The 18616-nt window shown below is 41.0% G+C and overlaps 1 protein-coding gene and 1 long non-coding RNA gene across 2 annotated transcripts in view; both read left to right on the top strand.

The window, feature by feature from the left end:
* TOPAZ1 (testis and ovary specific TOPAZ 1) overlaps positions 1-18616 on the top strand; it is a 339264-nt gene that overhangs the window by 211971 nt on the left and 108677 nt on the right. The window lies entirely within an intron of this gene.
* Positions 1-18616, top strand: part of LOC138105728 (uncharacterized) — a 62601-nt gene that overhangs the window by 16428 nt on the left and 27557 nt on the right. Inside the window, exon 3 of the long non-coding RNA XR_011148646.1 lies at positions 13902-14014. This is a non-coding gene — a long non-coding RNA (uncharacterized lncRNA). The remainder of the gene's footprint in view (positions 1-13901; positions 14015-18616) is intronic.

Genomic DNA, 18616 nt, shown 5'->3' with positions numbered 1-18616 from the left:
TTTGCTGTCTGTTACTTCTGGTAATTTTGTTTGTGGAATAACACAGAACATTTGCCCCCTCATTACAGAAAAGGTCAATAAGGCTCATAACTGACAGGTTCAAAAGAACAATAAAATGCTCTGTGTTTTTAATCAGATACTTGAGTCAATGGTTTTTATTGATATTTTGCTAACTTATAGTCTGTTCAGTAAATTCTGTTATGAATGTATACATTATTTATATCATTGAGACCTTTCTTTGTGAAATTGGTGTGTGAAGCTATGACTGCTGTTAGTGCTCAATGAATCCTTTTCTCCTGGCTCTGTAAAACAACCCCTTCAGAATTAACTGAAGACCCAAACATTAACTAGCATAAGGAGAGATGGTAGGGCCAAGCTTTATGTTTTATAGTTTATACAGAAAACCAACAAACCTGAAACCATTTTTTTTTGTTTGTTTGTGGCATGAGCGGTTTATTTGGGCCCCTTTTGGATAATCAGTGGAAAATTTAACATCTGAAATGCTGTTCCTATGCATGTTTGGTGGCTTAATATTTAATGACTGATTGTGATTGAGATTATATATAATTCTTCTTTCTCCATGAAATGAAGTCAGACTATATGGATTTTGAGGTGTTAGTGTACATTTTAGTGTACATTTTCCCCTTATTTTTCTGCAAGGGGAAAATACACATACAGATACAATCAGTGATAGGAAATAAAAATTTTAATTACTTTTATAGTATGATTACCGTCTGGATAATCAAAGCATAATTTTTTTAAGGTAGAATAATAAACAAAGCTAGAAGCAAAATTGCCCGCTTAGGGAACTTTGCTGAATATAAAAATACATTGCCAGAATTCAGGCTTCCGCATTCTTTGGGAAACAAAGGAAAGATCCTCTTTCCTTTGTTAATGGTATTTATCATCTTTAACTCATTAGTCGCTGACGGCAGAGACGCAATGTTGGAGGGACTGGAAATGATCCACTGATAAAATTCCCGCAAGTTCCTTGAGGAATGCCTGTGTGCTGGTATTTTGCCGTTAAAATACACACAAAAGTACATAAGCTGCAGACGTTGCTCCTCTTTAATGCTCCTTAAAGAACATCGAATTTTTTATCTTGTGTTGATGTGTGTTTCATGCCTTCTAAATAAAGAAGAACAATTGCAGGATTCCTCTTTATCTGAACTTTGGGTGCGCCCTTGTGTAACATGGAAATGCTTTGTGAGGCACCCACAAGAAGGGAACAAAGTAGAAGGTAATATGGGGCTGCTTTATATGACAAGCTGTGATTTGGCCTCTGGTAAAAAAATATCACTATATTTTTGTCTGAGCCCTCTTAATTTCTTGAGAAGTTAACCTTTTGTAAGTGATTATCTACAAAGCAAGGTCAATTATGGGTTGATATAGACGAGTCTATAAAAATATATATAAATATATAGATCTTGTTCTTTTAAAATTATCTTGGTTTTCCTTTTTATTTACATGTTGAGGGAAAGGATGTATCCAAAATGTGAGGAATATTTTTTCCTTTACTTTAGGTGAGTATAGCAATTCTGCATAACATGTTCTTTGCTTTTTCCAAGTCCATTGAGTTCTCCTCTAAATTAATTTTAAAGAATTGTGTTTCAGTGGATGCTTCACTACATTGTCTTGCTTACATAAGGCTTATAAACCCACAAAGAATTTGCACCTTTTCTTTGTTCTGTTTATTTATTCCCATTAAATCGTATGTACATATTCCTTAAATTTTCTGTTTAAGTGAAAAATAATTATCCCTTCTAGTGACCCTTACATATTTGTGTGAGATCTTGCAAATCTCTAACCAGGATCTGTACTGTAGCTGCTTATGATAACTGCCAGCATATTGATGTGAGGGGAGGAGCAGAAATCTTAACAGCTCACACTCCAGACACCCACACTGATTGCAATAGAGGAAACTCTGCAGCAGCAAAACAGAATAGTAAATACAGAGTAAGAAATCGTGACAATGTGGCAAGTTATAATTACAAAAGGGCACTTACAACACGCTGAATGCTTTTTTTCTCTATATGATACATGTGAGATTTTTTGCATGGGGAAAATCCCCAGATTTGTCTGTTGTACTTTTTGTAATTGTATGTTTTGTGTCTCCTGACTTCTGATTGAGTGACCTCAAAAGCAGGGCTGCTGCTTCTCTGGACTGTGACTGGCTTCATACTCCTAAGAGTCAGGACCAGGTACAAAAAGAGGCAGCATTGGTGGTGAGAGCTGAAGAGCAGCAGTGATTCTCTGAGGATACAATTTCCTCCTTCTTCTTTCTCTTTTGCTCAAGTCAGATATACACAGTCTTACATCTATTTCTGTATGTACATGTGGCAGAGCGGCTGTGGTACCAAGGATGCGCAAGGACAGCTCTTCCAATGCCCCTTTTGAGTTTCCATGCGTGGGAATTTGAATTATGTCACCCAGATTGTTCCGTAGGGATAAGATTATTTGGATTGCAGAAGGAGATAAATTAGTTATCAAATGTGCCTGGGAAGATGGGAGGCTGCATTGGTGTACAGAATAGGAGACAAGTACTGATTAATTATGCTATAGAGCACACGTAGCTTATAAATGTGCGCATGATAAGTGTCCGTATCATACACCCTTGTCCACTTTATCCATGGACAACCCATTTGTCTCCCCGAGGACTGCTGCAAATATTCAAAACACCCATCCCTTTTGAAATAAAACCAGCCAATGTAGTGGGTTTTTTCTTTCTCTTCAGTGAAATAGTGAGTTCATCCCTGTTTGTTGTTCATAAAAAGTTTGAAAGTGATTGGCATGTTGTAAGCAGTCTGATCTGAAGGAGAGGGAGCAGGGACATCCAGGCTGGCTGTGGGGCACAGCCTTTGCCTCTGCAGGAGAAATGAGCACTGGGCTCTGTGTGAGAAAGGGTTGGGGACAGTTCTTTGGGTAGAGCCTCTGGTGTCCATTCCTTCCAAGGCCTCTGTTCCTTCCATGCTCTAATGGGAAGGGGAGCACTGTCTTTTGGGGTTGAAGGAATTAAGAAACCGTGACTTGGTACCAACTTGCCTTTCATGTCTGCATTTACTAAATTGCATTTTATTAAAAGGCAAAGTCTCTTTCCTGACACTAGCTGTGCTTGCTCTGACCTTCCCTCACAGACACCTGTTATCCCAAAGGTATGGTTTTCTTCCTTGAGGAAATAACATTGCTGTCCCCCCTCCTGCTTGTTTTATGCCCCAACAATTAATTTTCGTGAGAATCAAGGGATGATCTTTTTGTGTTTAGACCACGAACACCGCGTGGGGAGATTAAACTGCTGTGCATGACAATTATGTGTACATGAAACTCTTCATTAGCCTCCGTACTAAAGAAAGGAGAAAATAGATGTCAAAGAAAAATTTCTGCCCAGTTCTGCTTCCTCAGCAGATGAGTGGGAGTGTTGAAGTACCTCTTCTGACTCCGGAGCGGCAGCATGCAGGTTTTCAGGCAAACCTCATCCCCAGGGGTAGACGAACTGCAGCGTGGGAATATAGACAGGGACTGCAGCGTGCAACCAGGTGGTCCTGGTTGTGTGGCTGAACAAGTAGCTGGGGTACCTATTGAGTGAAGGAGGTGTCTCTGTGCCTGAGCATTTCCATGCATCTGCATGTCTTTTTCCATGAGCCTTTGCTACCTCTGAAATGAAGTAGCAGAGCCTGATCCTTCATGACACCGTGGCCCCCAGCAGAGGGGCTGGAAGGGCTCAGTGCGTGGTGAGAGAGCTGTTAATGTTGAGTCACTGCTAAGAGTCCACTGTGGCTGGCAAAGTGACACATCATTTTCTGCTTAAACAGTAGAGGTTTTTCTCAACACCTTGTGTGCTCCTTGCTCTGTTGGAGTTGAGCTTTGAACTGGTTTAAATTCATAAAACATCAAGGAATATGCAGATTTTTGTATCAAAAGTTGAATCCAAGAGGCTATTAAATACTATAAGTGCTCTATAATAGGCTTGATTAGTCTAATATTAACTCCAAGTGACACTTAAGTGACATCAACTGTGACAACAGAAGTGACATTTTTGAATTGCCTTATTTTTAGGGAGAGTGTTGATCATGGCTTTTTCAATTGTCACTGTGGCATAATGCTCATAGACCAATATATTTCTGGCAAGCGTGACGTGTCCCTTCTCTCCGGTGTTAGGGATGTGGACAGTGAGCCTTGCTGCTGCTCAGTAGGGTTCCTGCACTGACAATATGCATTTGTGTCAACAGAAAACCATGGATTTCTGCTAACCTATTCAGAATGAAAGGATTTCTCGAGAAATGTTTTTTGATTAGTTACCAGTAATGTTTACTGAGGCAAGGAAGAAGAAAAAGACCACCTTTGTGACTGGCAAGGCCTATGAGGCAATGGGTATAGCAATCTGAGTGTGTGGTAAAAGAGCATTAAGACTGCAGCATTCTTTCCTTTTTCCTCCTGGTCAGTAGACTCCATGTTGTTGATTCTGTTGTAGCTTTCCGAGGATAACAGTTCCAAGTACTTGGCATCTAGAGAGAGGCAGTTTTCACCACTGTCTATATCCTTGGTTCTGGTGCTCTGGCTCCCAGGCTGATACCAGATATAGAAAATGACCTTCTCTGCCTTTGCTAAGCCCTGCTTTAGATCTTGAAGGTTGTGTTGGCCTCAATCATACAGGCCAACAATATTCTTCGAGCTTATGTCCTGGCAGGCTTAAATCCCAACAGTCTAAGAAAGCAATCTCTAAAAGTGTGTGTCCCCTAATCAAGACCCAGTGACTGTAGGCAATTTTTTATTGAGGGAAAATCACAACAGTTCCAGAAATTTGGTTTTTTTGTAACGATTGTTTCACCTACATTTATAATCATGTAGAAGATGATAGACGCAGAATAATTCTAATAATGAAAGAGATGGTTTAACTAACTTCCAGTCTTGGTAGATTTCTGTGATTTTGGTGACCATTTCCCAAAAGATTCAATGCAGAATTTCTGGCTACTTTGTCCTGTAGGAAGTGCAACATGGATTGTAGATAAGCAGACTGAGGACTGTCATTGTCTCTGCTGATTGACTAGAAATAACCACATCCACTGTTTTATTACTCTGTTCTTTTCACCTAATAACTCTTAACTTTAAAGACCTTTGAGATACAGGATTGCACTTTTTCAGTCCATTTCCTGGACAATGGAGCCTTGGTCAGTTTGGCCGATAAATTCTACTGTAATATATGTCATAAGCCTGGGTAGGAACCTAATTAAATTTGCCTGTGCTTCCCTTTTGCTTCTTCCCTTCTTACAGTCATTGACTGGACTTTTATCCAATATCTCCCATACAGCTTGAAGGAATGCAGCTGTCTGTGCAGAACCTGTGCTGCAATACAGCACATATCCAGCTTTTCCCAGTGTACCCAGACGTGCATGCAATAACTTAGCTTCATATCCCGATCTTAAATACACTTTCTTGCTTGATGTATTTTCCACAAAGACCATTTTCAAACTAATAGTTTTTTTCTATACGTTCCTGCTCTATTTATTTTCCAGTGGGTTCATTGAAATTGGGCCTGTGATAAGTCTGTCACTTCAAAAAATCAGAGATTCTTGTCTGTTGTTCTCATGATTACATGAGATAAAATCTATTAAAGACATATTTACTACATATTTGATTTAATACAATTATTTGGTTTATGAAAATGAGGCTTTTTTTCACTTTTTGGGTTTTGCAGTCTTAAATTCTGACATATAACATTACCTCCTTCACTGCCATTGCTGATGGCAAAGTGTTTTATTCATAATTTAATATTTTCCATATAAGCATTCCAAAGGCTCCTTATCCTCAGTGCTTTGGATACAACAGGGTGGAATCTCCTGTGATTAACAAGGGCAGTATGTGTTGTTGCATGTTTCTCCAGTGACATTCCCTATGTTCATCTCACATGTTAGAGCTCTGAGGCTGATTATCCAAGAGTCACGGTCACAGTCGGTCTGCTTGAGTGTGATGTAAAGCCTATTTGTTTCTGCTGTGATATTCCAGAGGACCACTTACTGTGATAAAGTTGTCGTTTAAAAGTTGTTCCATGGCTACATACAGGTGAAAAATCACCTGTGCTGTGTGTCCTACTTTATTTGAAATGTTTTTCTTGCCTAATCAGTGAATTTATTCCATATGCTGATGTAAGACTCTTCTCTCCAGTTTCCACCACAGAACTGTGAAGCTTGAAACATCATTACAACTGGAAGAATTGTTATCTGCTAATTCCTGAAAATCTGTCTGCTATCCCGAAGTCAAGGGAATGTAGTTCATGCAAGATGAATCAAGAATAGGGAGTTTTTCATGTGGTATAACAGTGCAGTTGGTCGGGAGTCTTTAGTTTAGCTGTGTGTTGTTAGGTGGACACGGTATGTTCATCATTTGAGATCTTAAAGGATTTTGCATGCCGCTCTGCTTGTGTTCCCAGCAAAGACCATTAGATAACAGCAAAGTTCATGTGTTGGCTTGTTGGAGAGATAAGAGCACCTAGAGATGACTACCAACCCAGAAGAAGACTCTTGTGAATTCTGAATAATATTGAAGTTCCTAATTTCAGGACTGATCTGTGTTAGGATAACGAAAGGCCGCTGTTGGCTGGGTGACCAACAGGTGTAAGCTCTGTACTGTGTGTCCTTTTTACCCAATTTAAAAACCTCTTTTAAGCACTACCACCAAGGATCCTGCTTAATTGTTTTTGGTGGTTTTTTTAACTACATATAAAAGGAAGAAAGATAGGTCTGTCTACCTTTGAAATGGCACAAAGAAAGAGAGAGAGAAGTACGTGGATTAATGGTTACCTGGACTGGAACATATGCTAGGTGTTCAAATGAAGTGCTTGTCTGGTTATTTCTATTGATCAGGGCTCACAAAGGGTTTTCTGTTGCAGAAGTAGGTCTGAAAGACCTCTGATCATGCAGATGATCTTCTTAATATATCTGGTCAGTTTTCCTGGTTTTGCTTATACCTGAGAAAAGCCTGGAGGAAATGGCAGCAGACCTAGGCTCCATGGTCACACCCTAATACCTCACTTGCCAAACAAAGCAAACCCTTAATTACAAACTCAACCACATTAAAAAATTTGTTGAGGGCTGACATTTGTGCATGAATTAAATGTGTGATGGGTTTGTTGTGGAGGCATGAGGTTGTAATTAGGGCTTTATATGATACTGTAAAAGGAGATTAATGTATAATGTGTTTCCTTATCAGCGGGAGCCAGGAACCAGTTCCCTGTGACAGCATGGAGCTGGTCCCTGTCCCCAGATTTCTGCCATGCAGGCACAGGCTGTAGGAGCCTGTCTAAAGGGTTTCCATTAAGTAGAGTTTAAAAACACTGAGGAGGCAGAGGTTGGTAAGATGGGAGTTGGGAGTGCTTTTTGAGGTTAGTTCTAGGATTTCCTAATTAGCCAAAGTGGCAAAATGACTTCTGTCTGACCATCATATGGTGCCTGGCAGTGGCAAGGAGCTCCAGCTGGCTCTTGGGCCAGGCAGGAGCTCCATGAGGAAGCTGCAGGGAGGGACGCAACTGGGCAACTTCTAGTAAAGTCCACCTGTCTTTTTTTCTTCAGGGATCTGCTGTGGTTTCCAGATTTTGCTGCACTGCAGAGCTCACAGAAATTCCTGCTTCAACCCTAACCCATCACCAGCCAATTTTTCAAAGCAATTTGCTTGTACAGCCGTCTCCCCCTTCCCACACCCACGCAAAAGTTTTTAAAATTGTTTTCTTCTTGCTGCCTTCTCCCAGCTTCTCCCTGTACGAACTGAGCCACACAGCAAAGGTGGTTATGAAATCCTCTGCATATGGGCAGGATTGATGTTTTCGACATCTGTCCTCCACTGAGTTAAGTGCATCTGCAAGTCTTGCTTTTTTTGTCCAGCACAATGGCTAGGACAGGCCCAGCCCTCTGCATGCACTCTTTGCTATTCTTTCTCTCCTTCTTTGGGAAGCCCCCTGTTTCTCCATGGCGCTGACATAATTTCAGGATTCTTCAAAGCCACCCACGTGCGTACGTAAGCAGTTTGCTGAGCCGTGCATAATGTGGTCACTTGAATGCTTCTGGAATGCCTAGGTGTCATGTGAAGATAATGATCCATATAAATGCATTTCATAGCAAGAGCCTCATCTATAGATGGTGTGCGTGTAGGTTGCCTTAAATGTTGGAGCTGCTTTTGCGTTTTGTTCCTCTCTCCACTCCCTCAGCCTTAGATCCTTTTTTTCAGCTCTATATCTTTAAAAAGCTTTGCTTTTGTTAGCTGCATTAGAGATATTAATTGTGCTCACAGAAAGCCACAGTTAGGTGCATATGTATCAAAAGCCACTGTGCTCTTCATCTGGAGGAAAATTGCAGATTGTTTTTTTTTTAGAGATTTGAGTGGTTGGTTGCTGCTCAGTGGGAGAAGAAAGTACATTCTTTCTTTTTTGTGTGTTTGAGGAAAAATGTCATGTTTCCACACAAGGTTCATCCTGGGTCTGCAGCCCTCCAGAAAAGTTCTGTTCTTAAGTACTGAAGAAACAAAAAAATGTGGATTTACAAAACTATTATTATTAAAATCAGCTCCAAAATACATTTTTCTCTTTTTTTCTCAGTGAGGCAGCTAAGATACTTGACAGTTTTAGGTGTTGGCTAGTGAGGGGTGGAACTTCCTGTTCCTGTCTGTATCTATAAAAGCATGGCTTGTCTTTGATGTGCCAGAGCTTCATGGTCGAGTCATCCCCATGGCTCTCAGTCTTCTCACTCCAAGACTTTGCATCATCTTTCCTCCTGCTGCACAGCCCCGTCATTTCCTGCTGACACAGTGAATCATGCCCTTCAGATGCCTGAAGCTGGAGAGCAAATTTCTGCAATTAGTGAGCACAGAAAGTAATCCTGCCCTCGCCGTGGCCTTACGAAGACTGCAGTCTGACGTCATGATTCAGTTCTTGGACTGGAAAGAAATCAGATCTTTGCTTAACAGGGGCTGTGGATACTACCAGTGTGGTCTTGTTAGGACTTCTTTGATGCTTAATGTGAGATAGGACCAGCTCAAACACATTTTCAGTGTTTTCTTATTTTAGTCTCCATACTGAACTCCTGCGAAGCCTGTCTTGACTTGTGCCTTTAACCCTGTTTGTTCCTGAAGGCTGAGAGCTACTGTCTTCAAATCCCACATCTTTGGCATTCAGTGAGAACATGTTGCCTACAAGGCATGATGATGGGTCATTAGGTGTCATTAGTCTGGAAGTGCTTCATTTGAAGCATATTGCAAAAAACCACCTCAAATTAGACTAGTTCTTGGTTGGGAAATCCATGTGCCCTCTGACCTCATGTCAACAGGAGAGTTCAGTGAGTACTTACTTGTATGTTCTAAGAAAAATCTCACTACAGACTTGTGAACTGGAGAATAGGATAAGATTTAAAATAATCTCCGAAAGATATTTTCTCAGTGAAAGAGGAAAGAAAGTAATTCTTGATCCAAATAATCTTGCCTTCATTTTGAAAGAAAATAGCCTCTGAAAGTAAACCTACTGGTCACAAACTAATGCTTTCATAAAAGTTTAATTTAAAAAGAAAAAAAACCCCCACTATTAGCATAAATATGATCAGAAATGTGAACAGTAACTCAATTTAGAACACCATGTTAACATTATTAATCAAAATTCTGAAGACAGACTGCTGACAACACTGTGTGCAGCACATTAGGGAAACAACGAATAAGGCTTGTATTCTGAGATCATCTATATACTGCAAAGCCAGGATGTATCCATCATGCCACTAAATGTCATTTATTATCCATTGTAGAATAAACTCCTGAGTTTATTCTACAATACTTTTGCCCTGCAGGCTGCCAGGAAAAGCAAGAAAGCTTCTTAATGCTGTTCTTATTTGAAAACATTCATAATTTGGGATGGAAAGTACTGATAGAGCATCCCTATCAAAGTCTGTGGATGAAGAGGATGCACCCGAGAGAGTCCCTGCTACACAGCCAATTATTGGGTTTTCAGGAGAGTAAATGGATAAGCTTTTCTCATAGCCAAATAACCACCAAGGCGTTCTTCCTGGGCTTGTAGTTGCAGTGGCATGAAATCAGTTTGTAAATCACATCGCGTACCACAACGCTACCTCTAATGGTTATATGTATTCTAACTTCCAAATAATCTCTTCTCCAGAGTCTTCAAATAGTGCCTTACCTAGTCAAGCAAGACCTTTTTTAAGTGTTTCACTCTGTGAAGGGAAATCTGTGACAGAGTTTTGTGGCTCCTAAGCCGGTGGTTTTCCCTCTACCAGCTGACCCAGGAACACCAAGTTGCTGAAACATCCAGCCTTTCCTGCCTGGCAAACCCATCCAGAACAAACTGTTTGTTCTAGTACTGCAATATCAAATTTATAGCTTCTCCTTGGAAATAAATGTAGCACTGGAAAAAGGTGCCTGCCAGAGAGCAGTAATAGGACTTTGGTATCTTTCCCTGCCGAGGAGACAGGGAAACCATGCCAGCTTCTGCTAGCTTGTCATGCTCTAAAGAGACTGACAGGACAAGGATTTCATCTTCAAACAAGCAGGTTTTGGCTTCTCTGCCAAGGTTGCCACTGGTTTTAGAGGCAGGGCACCCATCCCCTGCAAGTGCAGTAATCATCCTGCCGCATATGATGAGCCACCAAAGAGCTGGTCTGTACTAGTGACTTTTGGGTTCAAGAATTGTGCCTTGCTAGGTAAAAGATGCTAAGTTGTCATCATGGGTTTTTTCCTTTACCAGTTCTGTATGACACATTTTAACATAATCTGTGTGAAAAACAATAGCTTTTGTCCTTCTTCTGTCTTGTGCCAGTATATTTATTATATCATTATTTATGTCATCAGACATGCTCCTCGTTTTCATTTTGGTCTGTGGATTCAGAACAGATTTCTGTGTCTTTTTGGATTTGCTGCTAATTCCTTTAATGTGCGAGTAAGACCACAAAATTCAGAGTAAATGTTGTTATCAATGAGCACTTGAAGGAAAACTTAAGAGACTTCCTTTCAGAACACCTTCAGGATCCCTGTAAGAGACATAGTATTTTGTACAGATATACAAAGATATTATTCAAATCGCTGATAAAGTAAATTAGTGAAGGATTCCTACCCGATTTGTCACATCCCCTGCAGTTTCCACATGTCACCTGCAAAAGGACAGGGCCTGAAGTTCAGCAAAGCATACTCAAGTAGGTGTGTTTGCAACTTCTGTCGCCAGTGTAGATGGTGGTACTCGATACCTTTGTTTGACTGTCTGGTTTAGCACTTGCAGTGGCAACGGACTTCCAAAAACCAGAGGTGGGAAACAAATGGCACAAAAAGCCTTGTGCACCAGTCAGTGTTTGATTGCAGCAAGAATATCTTTACAAGTTCAATTTTTATACACTTAATTAAGCAAATGGATCTTTCCTGTGAAGCAGATTCCGAGTCTGTATCCACTCCTGTTGAAGTCAGTTGGCCTTGGGGGCTGTGTCAGAAGAGATGAATGTGATGCAAAAGAGAGTGCTTGGGTTTACAGGGCAAAAACCTTGACATTAGCATTATCCCTACAGTTAAACCATAAGCAGTAATTTCTGTCAATTTTTGTCACTGCTGAAGAAGTCCCCAACAATGCAAAGGTTGCCTAAAAGTATGATATCTGCCTTCTTTGTAGTACACGTTGAGGTCCTAAATTCTTTAGATGGTTTTAAATTTGGGTTGAAATACTACTTGGCACTTGGACAAATATTTGAAATCTTGTTTTCACTTTACTTACATGTCGCTGAGCAAGGATTCAATGTCCCTTTTTACAGCCGGCCTCATCAATGTCACTTAGGTCAGAGCCCAGACATGTGGCCCCAGTATTACCTAGCTGGGACATCATTTTCGGCTGTTAAAGAAATGCAGAGTCTGAAATGAAGGAGGAGGTGGAAGGGACTGCAGGCTCTAGTCTATAATTGGGAATCTTTACTTTTATTAAAAAATATCTTAGCAGAAGCTTTGTTGTTCATCTTTCCTTATAAGTGGATATATTCTCATTGTCTGCTGTTAAGAGGAATATTTTTAACAGCTATTGAAAGGTCCTTGGGGTACATGTGTGTAATAATAATTTTTTACTTTTAAAGGAAATCATCTGTAAATCCCATTAGTTATCATTTTTCAATTTTCATCTTTCTAAGCGTGATTTAGCTTCAAGTGTTGCAGTTCTTAAATCTAATTAAAGAATCGCCTTTAGTTCCCATCAGAAAGTCGACCTACTGTAGATTGTTTGATTGAATGCTGGAGATGAAAAAATTAAAGCCTGTACCCAGTTCTGGTATGAAAGAACCATGGGGACATTCCTTGGGTGTGGAACGGGACTGAATGGGGCTGTTGTCCCACAGGAAGTGTAGGTCTGATCTCACGCCAGTGGGGCTACAGGAGGACCCAGTGGGACTAGCAGTGGGTAGATGGAGGAGGCACCATTCTCCTGATGCCTTCCTGGGAGGTGATCCCTGCCAAGGGGAGAGGGCCACAGAACCAGTCTCTACTCTGCCCCTTCAGCCAGGGTCCCGCTGGGCAGCCGTGATCCCTTTCCCCATCAGCACAGTGTGTGGCCTCCCCCTGCTGCTGCAGCCCCACTTTGTGCTCTGCAATATCCGATAGCAGCAACCATGGAAACCACTGCTGATGGTGGCTTACAAAAGAATTTGTTAATTAAAACATGTTTAAAATTATAATAAACTCACTATCTTAAATCCACCAGGGATATTGCAAACGGTATCCCACTCTGCCATCACTCTCCAAAGCTGGAATGCAGCTGGAGATGAAATGCCCCTTCGCATCCAGTTCTCATCTCCTGTTATCTTAGCAGACAGTCAGAAGGCATATATTAGTATTAATATATTAGTATTCTATAGCTGCAGCAGTGAGGGCTTGACCCAACCCTGTGGCCACCCACAAACTCTGTCCCCCAGTTGAGCAGTGCAGGGTTTGTCCCAGCCCTTGCTGGAGGAGGCTCTGCAGTGGAGACTTTCTCAAGAGGACAGGGAAGATAAAGGGGAGCAAGCAAGGAGACAATGAAGCTCAATAACGTGGAAAACAGGGCAGAACTACTGCAAAGAGAATGGGAGACTGAAGGTCAGACTAACTTCACAGTGACTGAAGGGAAATAAAAAGCTAAAATCTCATTGAAATTTGTGGGTGATTGAGCTGAGGAAATGCTACATGTTCTGAGTCCAGTGGGGGTCTCACGGGGAGTAACCAAGCCGTCTTTGTGGACTGGATTTGTGCTATGTGTGAATCCAAACATGGTTTGTTGCCTTGGCGTGCAGGAATCACATGGTGCAGGAGGGCTGTGAACCTGAGAAATCAGCAGTCTTTGCCAAAAACAGCTCTAAGCATCACTGAACCGGCACCTAGATATTGTTCTTTAAGAAAAGATGATGTCTTTTGCCATGTGGAACAAAAGCAGGGAAAAGTAGAAGCCAATAAGGAGCAGTCTTGGAGGCAGAAGAGTTAATGGAGTTCAAGTGTGAGTCCCTTGACTGACCTCTTCCCTAGGGCAATTAAAGGTGAGCCTGTGAGTAGAAGGGCAGAAGCACCAGCACTTCTGCAGGAGCTCTCTTCCAGCAGGGTTTGTGGCATGCAAGACTATGTAAACTGAGGAAAGGGTATTTGGCATTCTTATGTATGTATGGGCAAATGAGTTCAATCCCTCCTTTGTTTTAGGGCATCCAGAATAGAGAGTATTAATTTATTAGTGGGTTTTTTCAGCAAGACAATGAAAATCACCTTTTTAAAAATAATTATTAGTTTCCCTTATAAAAGACTATTAAAAAAGGGCTGTATTTAAACTTTTCCAAGGAAAATATTAACTTAGTCTAAGGTCAAGATTTCTCAAATTCTTATCCCTGTTACTTCATTATAATTCTTATCACAAATTGATTTTTTTCTCCCAGCAGAAATAATTGGTTCCGGCCAATAACAAACCCTCATCATCATTTCATTGGCTTGTATCTCGGGCAACACAAGAGACATTCTGTAATGGCTCAAAATATCCCTACTGGATAATGTAAGTAGACCACCAAATTAATCCAATTAAACTTTTTAACCTTTCAAAGTTAAAACCCAGGAATTTGAACACTGCCCACAAACAGAACTAAACATGCTCAAATCTTTTTGCTGTATGTCAATTTTCCATGTTATCATGCACTTAAATGGAAATGCAGTGATCTCTATGGGTTATTTCTGTTTACTACTGTCACCAATAATTAATTTTATGGTTCAAATAAAGGTATTAAAATAGTCAACTGCATCCCAGCAACATACCTGCAGTTAAACAGTATTACACCTCTGTGTGTTGAGGATTCAAACCAGTCAATTTGTAATTCGCTTCCTAACCTTCAGGAGGAACAAAAATGAACTGTACAGAGAAAGAAAAAGGACAGAAATTGTATTGGCCTGTCTTGCTGAGTAAAGTGATGGATAAAAAGTAATTCTGTGAACAGCATAACTTGTTTTATTGGGGAATGAAACAATATGCTTGGAAAATGGTTGCTCCCTCTCTGACATGGTTTTTCCACATCTGACACCTACCAGTGCCCCTCACAAAAGTGCTAACAGCAGCTAAAAGTTGCATTTCAAGCAACTCATTTCAGTTTCAAGCTGACTCATTTCAATAGGTGAACAAAATCCCTGGATCATCTGACAATGGCATGTAAAAAGTACATGGTTTTGTTTTTCCTTTGCTAGCAATGTGACGTAGAGGTACAAGGGTTTTTTTTCAGACCTTTCCCCTCCTCTTTTATGCAATGGGGCTGGTGAGTGACAGAAGAGAGCAGGGAGTTCCACAGCAATGCTCCGTGTCATTCAGACTGCTGCAGTCTGGTCCTGTCTTCTTCCCTGTAGAAATGAGGCTCTCCATCACTAGTATAATGTTCCCCAAAAGTGGAAAAAGTGTGTTTGTATCAGGTACAGGTGTGTGTTGCTCTCACTTGATTTTATGAAACTTAACAGAGTTTTTGATTACTTTTTCTAGCTTTTTGTGTTACTCAAGTCCTGTTCAGCAGTGCTGCTTCAGATAGGAGATACAGCAAAGAACTGTGTTGCTGCAGGCTCCAGGTAGAGGAGACTCCCTCAGCTCTGTGGCCTGAAGAAGAGTTTGCATTTTAAATTCACTGTAAAAGTCAAAAGGGGGGAGGGAAGAAAAAACCAACAACCCAGAAAAATTAAAAACCCTTTTTGCTAGCCATCAAGATGGTGTTTTGGGAAGAGCCATCCCTAAGCCCTCCACAGAGCTTCTGCCTCAAGCAGAGGTCTCATTTTCAGGCTCCTGGGGAGATGCTGAGCGGTTTGGTGGGAAAAGGTAGCTTTGTTGTGGACATTTGCTGGGTTGTTTCATATCAGTGGTTGGGGTCAGGTGCTGTGGTTTGCCTTCCAGCTGTGCTTGGCAATGGACACCAAGGATGGTGTGAGGGGCTGATGGTGAAAGGTGGAGTTCAGTACTTCTTCAGAGCAGTGCCTGTGGGTGAGGTGGCCCTACCAGTCTTTCCATGGCCATCAGTACTTGGCTCTCACTGGGAGACCATTCTTTTGTGGAGGGTGAAGTTCCATGAGGCAAGTGAAGAGGGTAGTGCTTAGGCTGCCCAACTCACTGCCCAAGCAGGGGATGACTCCTGAGGGGTGTCTTTCTGTAGTCTGAAAACTAGGTGGTAGCTGACAGTGACATACTTTTGCAAGATGACAAATTGCTGGATGTGAACAGTGTTACATGTATGATGCATGGATCAATCTTTTAAGGTAGCTGGTCCTGATAAGGGCATTTGTGTGTCCGCTTTGGGGTACAGCCCTTCAAGGAAAATATAAGGAAGCACACAGGTTAAACAAGAATGACAAGGTATTTAGGAAATAGGATGTGGGACAGCAAGTTGAAATAATGGAAGCTCTCATCAGGTGACCCTGTGTCATGTGTGACCCTGAAAGGTGTAAATACCTGCTGGAGAGAAGGAATAGCCTGTGATCTGTCTGCTGTGAGTCGGATAAAGAGCAGTAAGTTGCAGCAAGAAAAATGTAGGTTAGATTTTAGTAAAAAACTTTGAACCAGAGAAGGGAGAGAAGCACCAGAGAGTCTGCTTGCAGCAGTCCTGCACCAGGGGAGTTTGAGGAGAGCTGGATAAATGCTGGTCAGGAAGGGTTTAGATCACTGGTGTTGCTGACACGGGATGGGAGGAGGATCCCTATGGTTTCTTTGAGCCATGTGTTACCCTCATTTTCATTTTATGATAGTTAACATCGGAAAATTATCACTGCAGATGTGAAAAGTGGGAACATGCCTTGTGTCTGGCAACTGATCGGCACTACATGCACGTGTGAGGACGGAGGTGGGCGATGCGGGAAGGCAGCTCTCCCAACCTGCTCATCCCATTGCAGCAATTACAGAGTGCTGCATTAGTGGGTAGCTCTGCTCCTCTCAGAGATATCCCCTTCTTTGCATATAAATCATTTCTTAAACCTTTCCAACATTTTGATTATGGGATTTTTACTGATGGCTAAGTAGTGGCTTTGTATCTGATGTATGCTGCATAGAAATAATATCAGTGCATCTTCCAGCCTGGATTCTGCATTGCCTCGACGGGGGTTTTTGTCATGTGTCAGGTCACTAACATCACTTCAGTAGGGTTTTATAATTGCATTTAATATGTCACTTACTATGCACGCCTCATCTGATTTCTATGGCACTAATGAGATAATTTATCTTTGCTGGATAGCAGTCAGTTGTGTGTTGATAATGCATTTAATTTTACCAAGTTATAAAATCTTGGCTGATTTTAGAGAAGGGTCAGAGCCAAGATAATTTTGTATTTTAAAATACTTATCAACTTCAAGCCCTTAATGTTAGCTTTCTTTTTGTCTTTTCAGCTAGGGCTGCTTCATCCTGAATTTTATTCAGAGAATTCATACTTTTGTCATTTGAGTGATAAAGGAAACCATGAGAAATTCTGTGCTAATATTTATTAGCTGTTTAGGGCTCATTTGGGGAGGGGGAAGGTGGCAGGGAGACACAGCCAGTTTTCCAACTACCAAAACAGCAAGACTTCCAATCTTGCAGCAATGAAATCCCAGCAAACAAATTACTGTATGAGAGGAATATCTTCCACTAATTTCTTTTTTTTTTAATTTTGTTTTAATTTGTCAGGAATATCTGAAGCTGTGTTCTGTGAATTTAGCCTGATTAAGGGATACCATTTGTAGGAAGGGTTTTAGGTTTTAGCCACTTTTTCAAATACTGTATTTCACTCCTGTACAGCAGTTTTCTTGCGAAGTTAATTGCTCTTTTATTTTACAGCGACCCTGACTGTGTTTCATATGTGAAGAAAAGCGACATTTGGTTTTTCTAATTTAGAAGCAGAAAAGGGGTTGAAAGAGACAGCATTAGTACCTGATCTGCATGCTGAAAAAAGGTGCTTGTGTTAAATTACAGGCTGCTGAAGCTGGGGCCAAAGATAACGTTACGAGACTTTTAGAATAAATACGATTAATGGGACAACAGGGCTATCATTTGGGCCACCTCTTAAGTAGATACCATATTAATTTTCATGAGTAGGATTTCAGCATTTAAATCAAGTATGGTGCATGTGTGTGGTTTTTTAAAGCTTTCTTGTTTTTCCCTCATTTGGAGATGTTAAATGTCTAAAAATGTTCATGGTTTCCAAAGTCCACCCTGGCAGAATTTTTGGAAAAGGACGAGCCTCCACTTGTGTATTGTCTCTTTCCCTAGGTAAGATCTGTGAGATTTAGAATACAAGTTACATTTTGTAATGGAAAAAACCCTCTCCTGAGATGTGAAAAGAGTAGTCAATTAGAGAATGCTACCATGTTTTTTAAGGCTATGAAAAGGTAGGATAAAATGAGCACTCCGGCTCGTGCCGAGCTCCTTGGGAACAGCTGCCATGCAGGATTCTTCCTGAAAACCTTGTCCAAACAAATCATCATTTAAATACAGAGTTGTCACTTTACCAAAGCCTCACTCTTGCAAGATCTTTCACGTCTGTGTTTGAGATGGATGTATTGTACTATGGGAGCCTACAATACTTATTTCTGTAGTCTCTTTAGCTCTGTTCGGCACAAGGTGAATCAAAGCGTAGGGCAGCACTCCTGATCAGCTCCTGATCACTCCTGTTTCACAATGGCTCAGGGTTTGTCAAACCTGTGAAGAAATCTGGGGTACAGCAATGATGCTTCCCCTTGCATTGCCTTTCCAAGAATGGATACAGATTGTATAATTTTCCCACTATTTTTAAGACTGAGATAAAGGAAAAAATATCCTATCACAAAACCTAGAGGGTTCTTTTTAATGTTTTAAAAGCACAGACATGGCAGATACTGGGTGGACTGTGGTACCAGTGTGATGGATTGGCACAGTTCCTGTGTCTCCCATGGGGCCAGCAGAAGCATGTATTATTCTGACGTGCTATTTTGAGAGGAAAAAAAATCATTCAGATTCTTAAATCATCTTTTGTGAGCAAAGATCAGAAAAAAATTACTCCACCGGCAGACACAGACATATCAGGTTTTTGTACCCCTTAAAACGTTGCAGTGTGCTTTGTTCCCCACTTCATTGCCTCGACTGCAGTCTGCAGGACAGAGCACTGTGGATTCCTTGGGTATGTCTGAT

The sequence above is a fragment of the Aphelocoma coerulescens genome, chromosome 2 (assembly GCF_041296385.1).
Source record: "Aphelocoma coerulescens isolate FSJ_1873_10779 chromosome 2, UR_Acoe_1.0, whole genome shotgun sequence".
In the NCBI taxonomy this organism is placed as follows: domain Eukaryota; kingdom Metazoa; phylum Chordata; class Aves; order Passeriformes; family Corvidae; genus Aphelocoma; species Aphelocoma coerulescens.
This window is presented reverse-complemented; position numbering and strand designations above follow the sequence as displayed.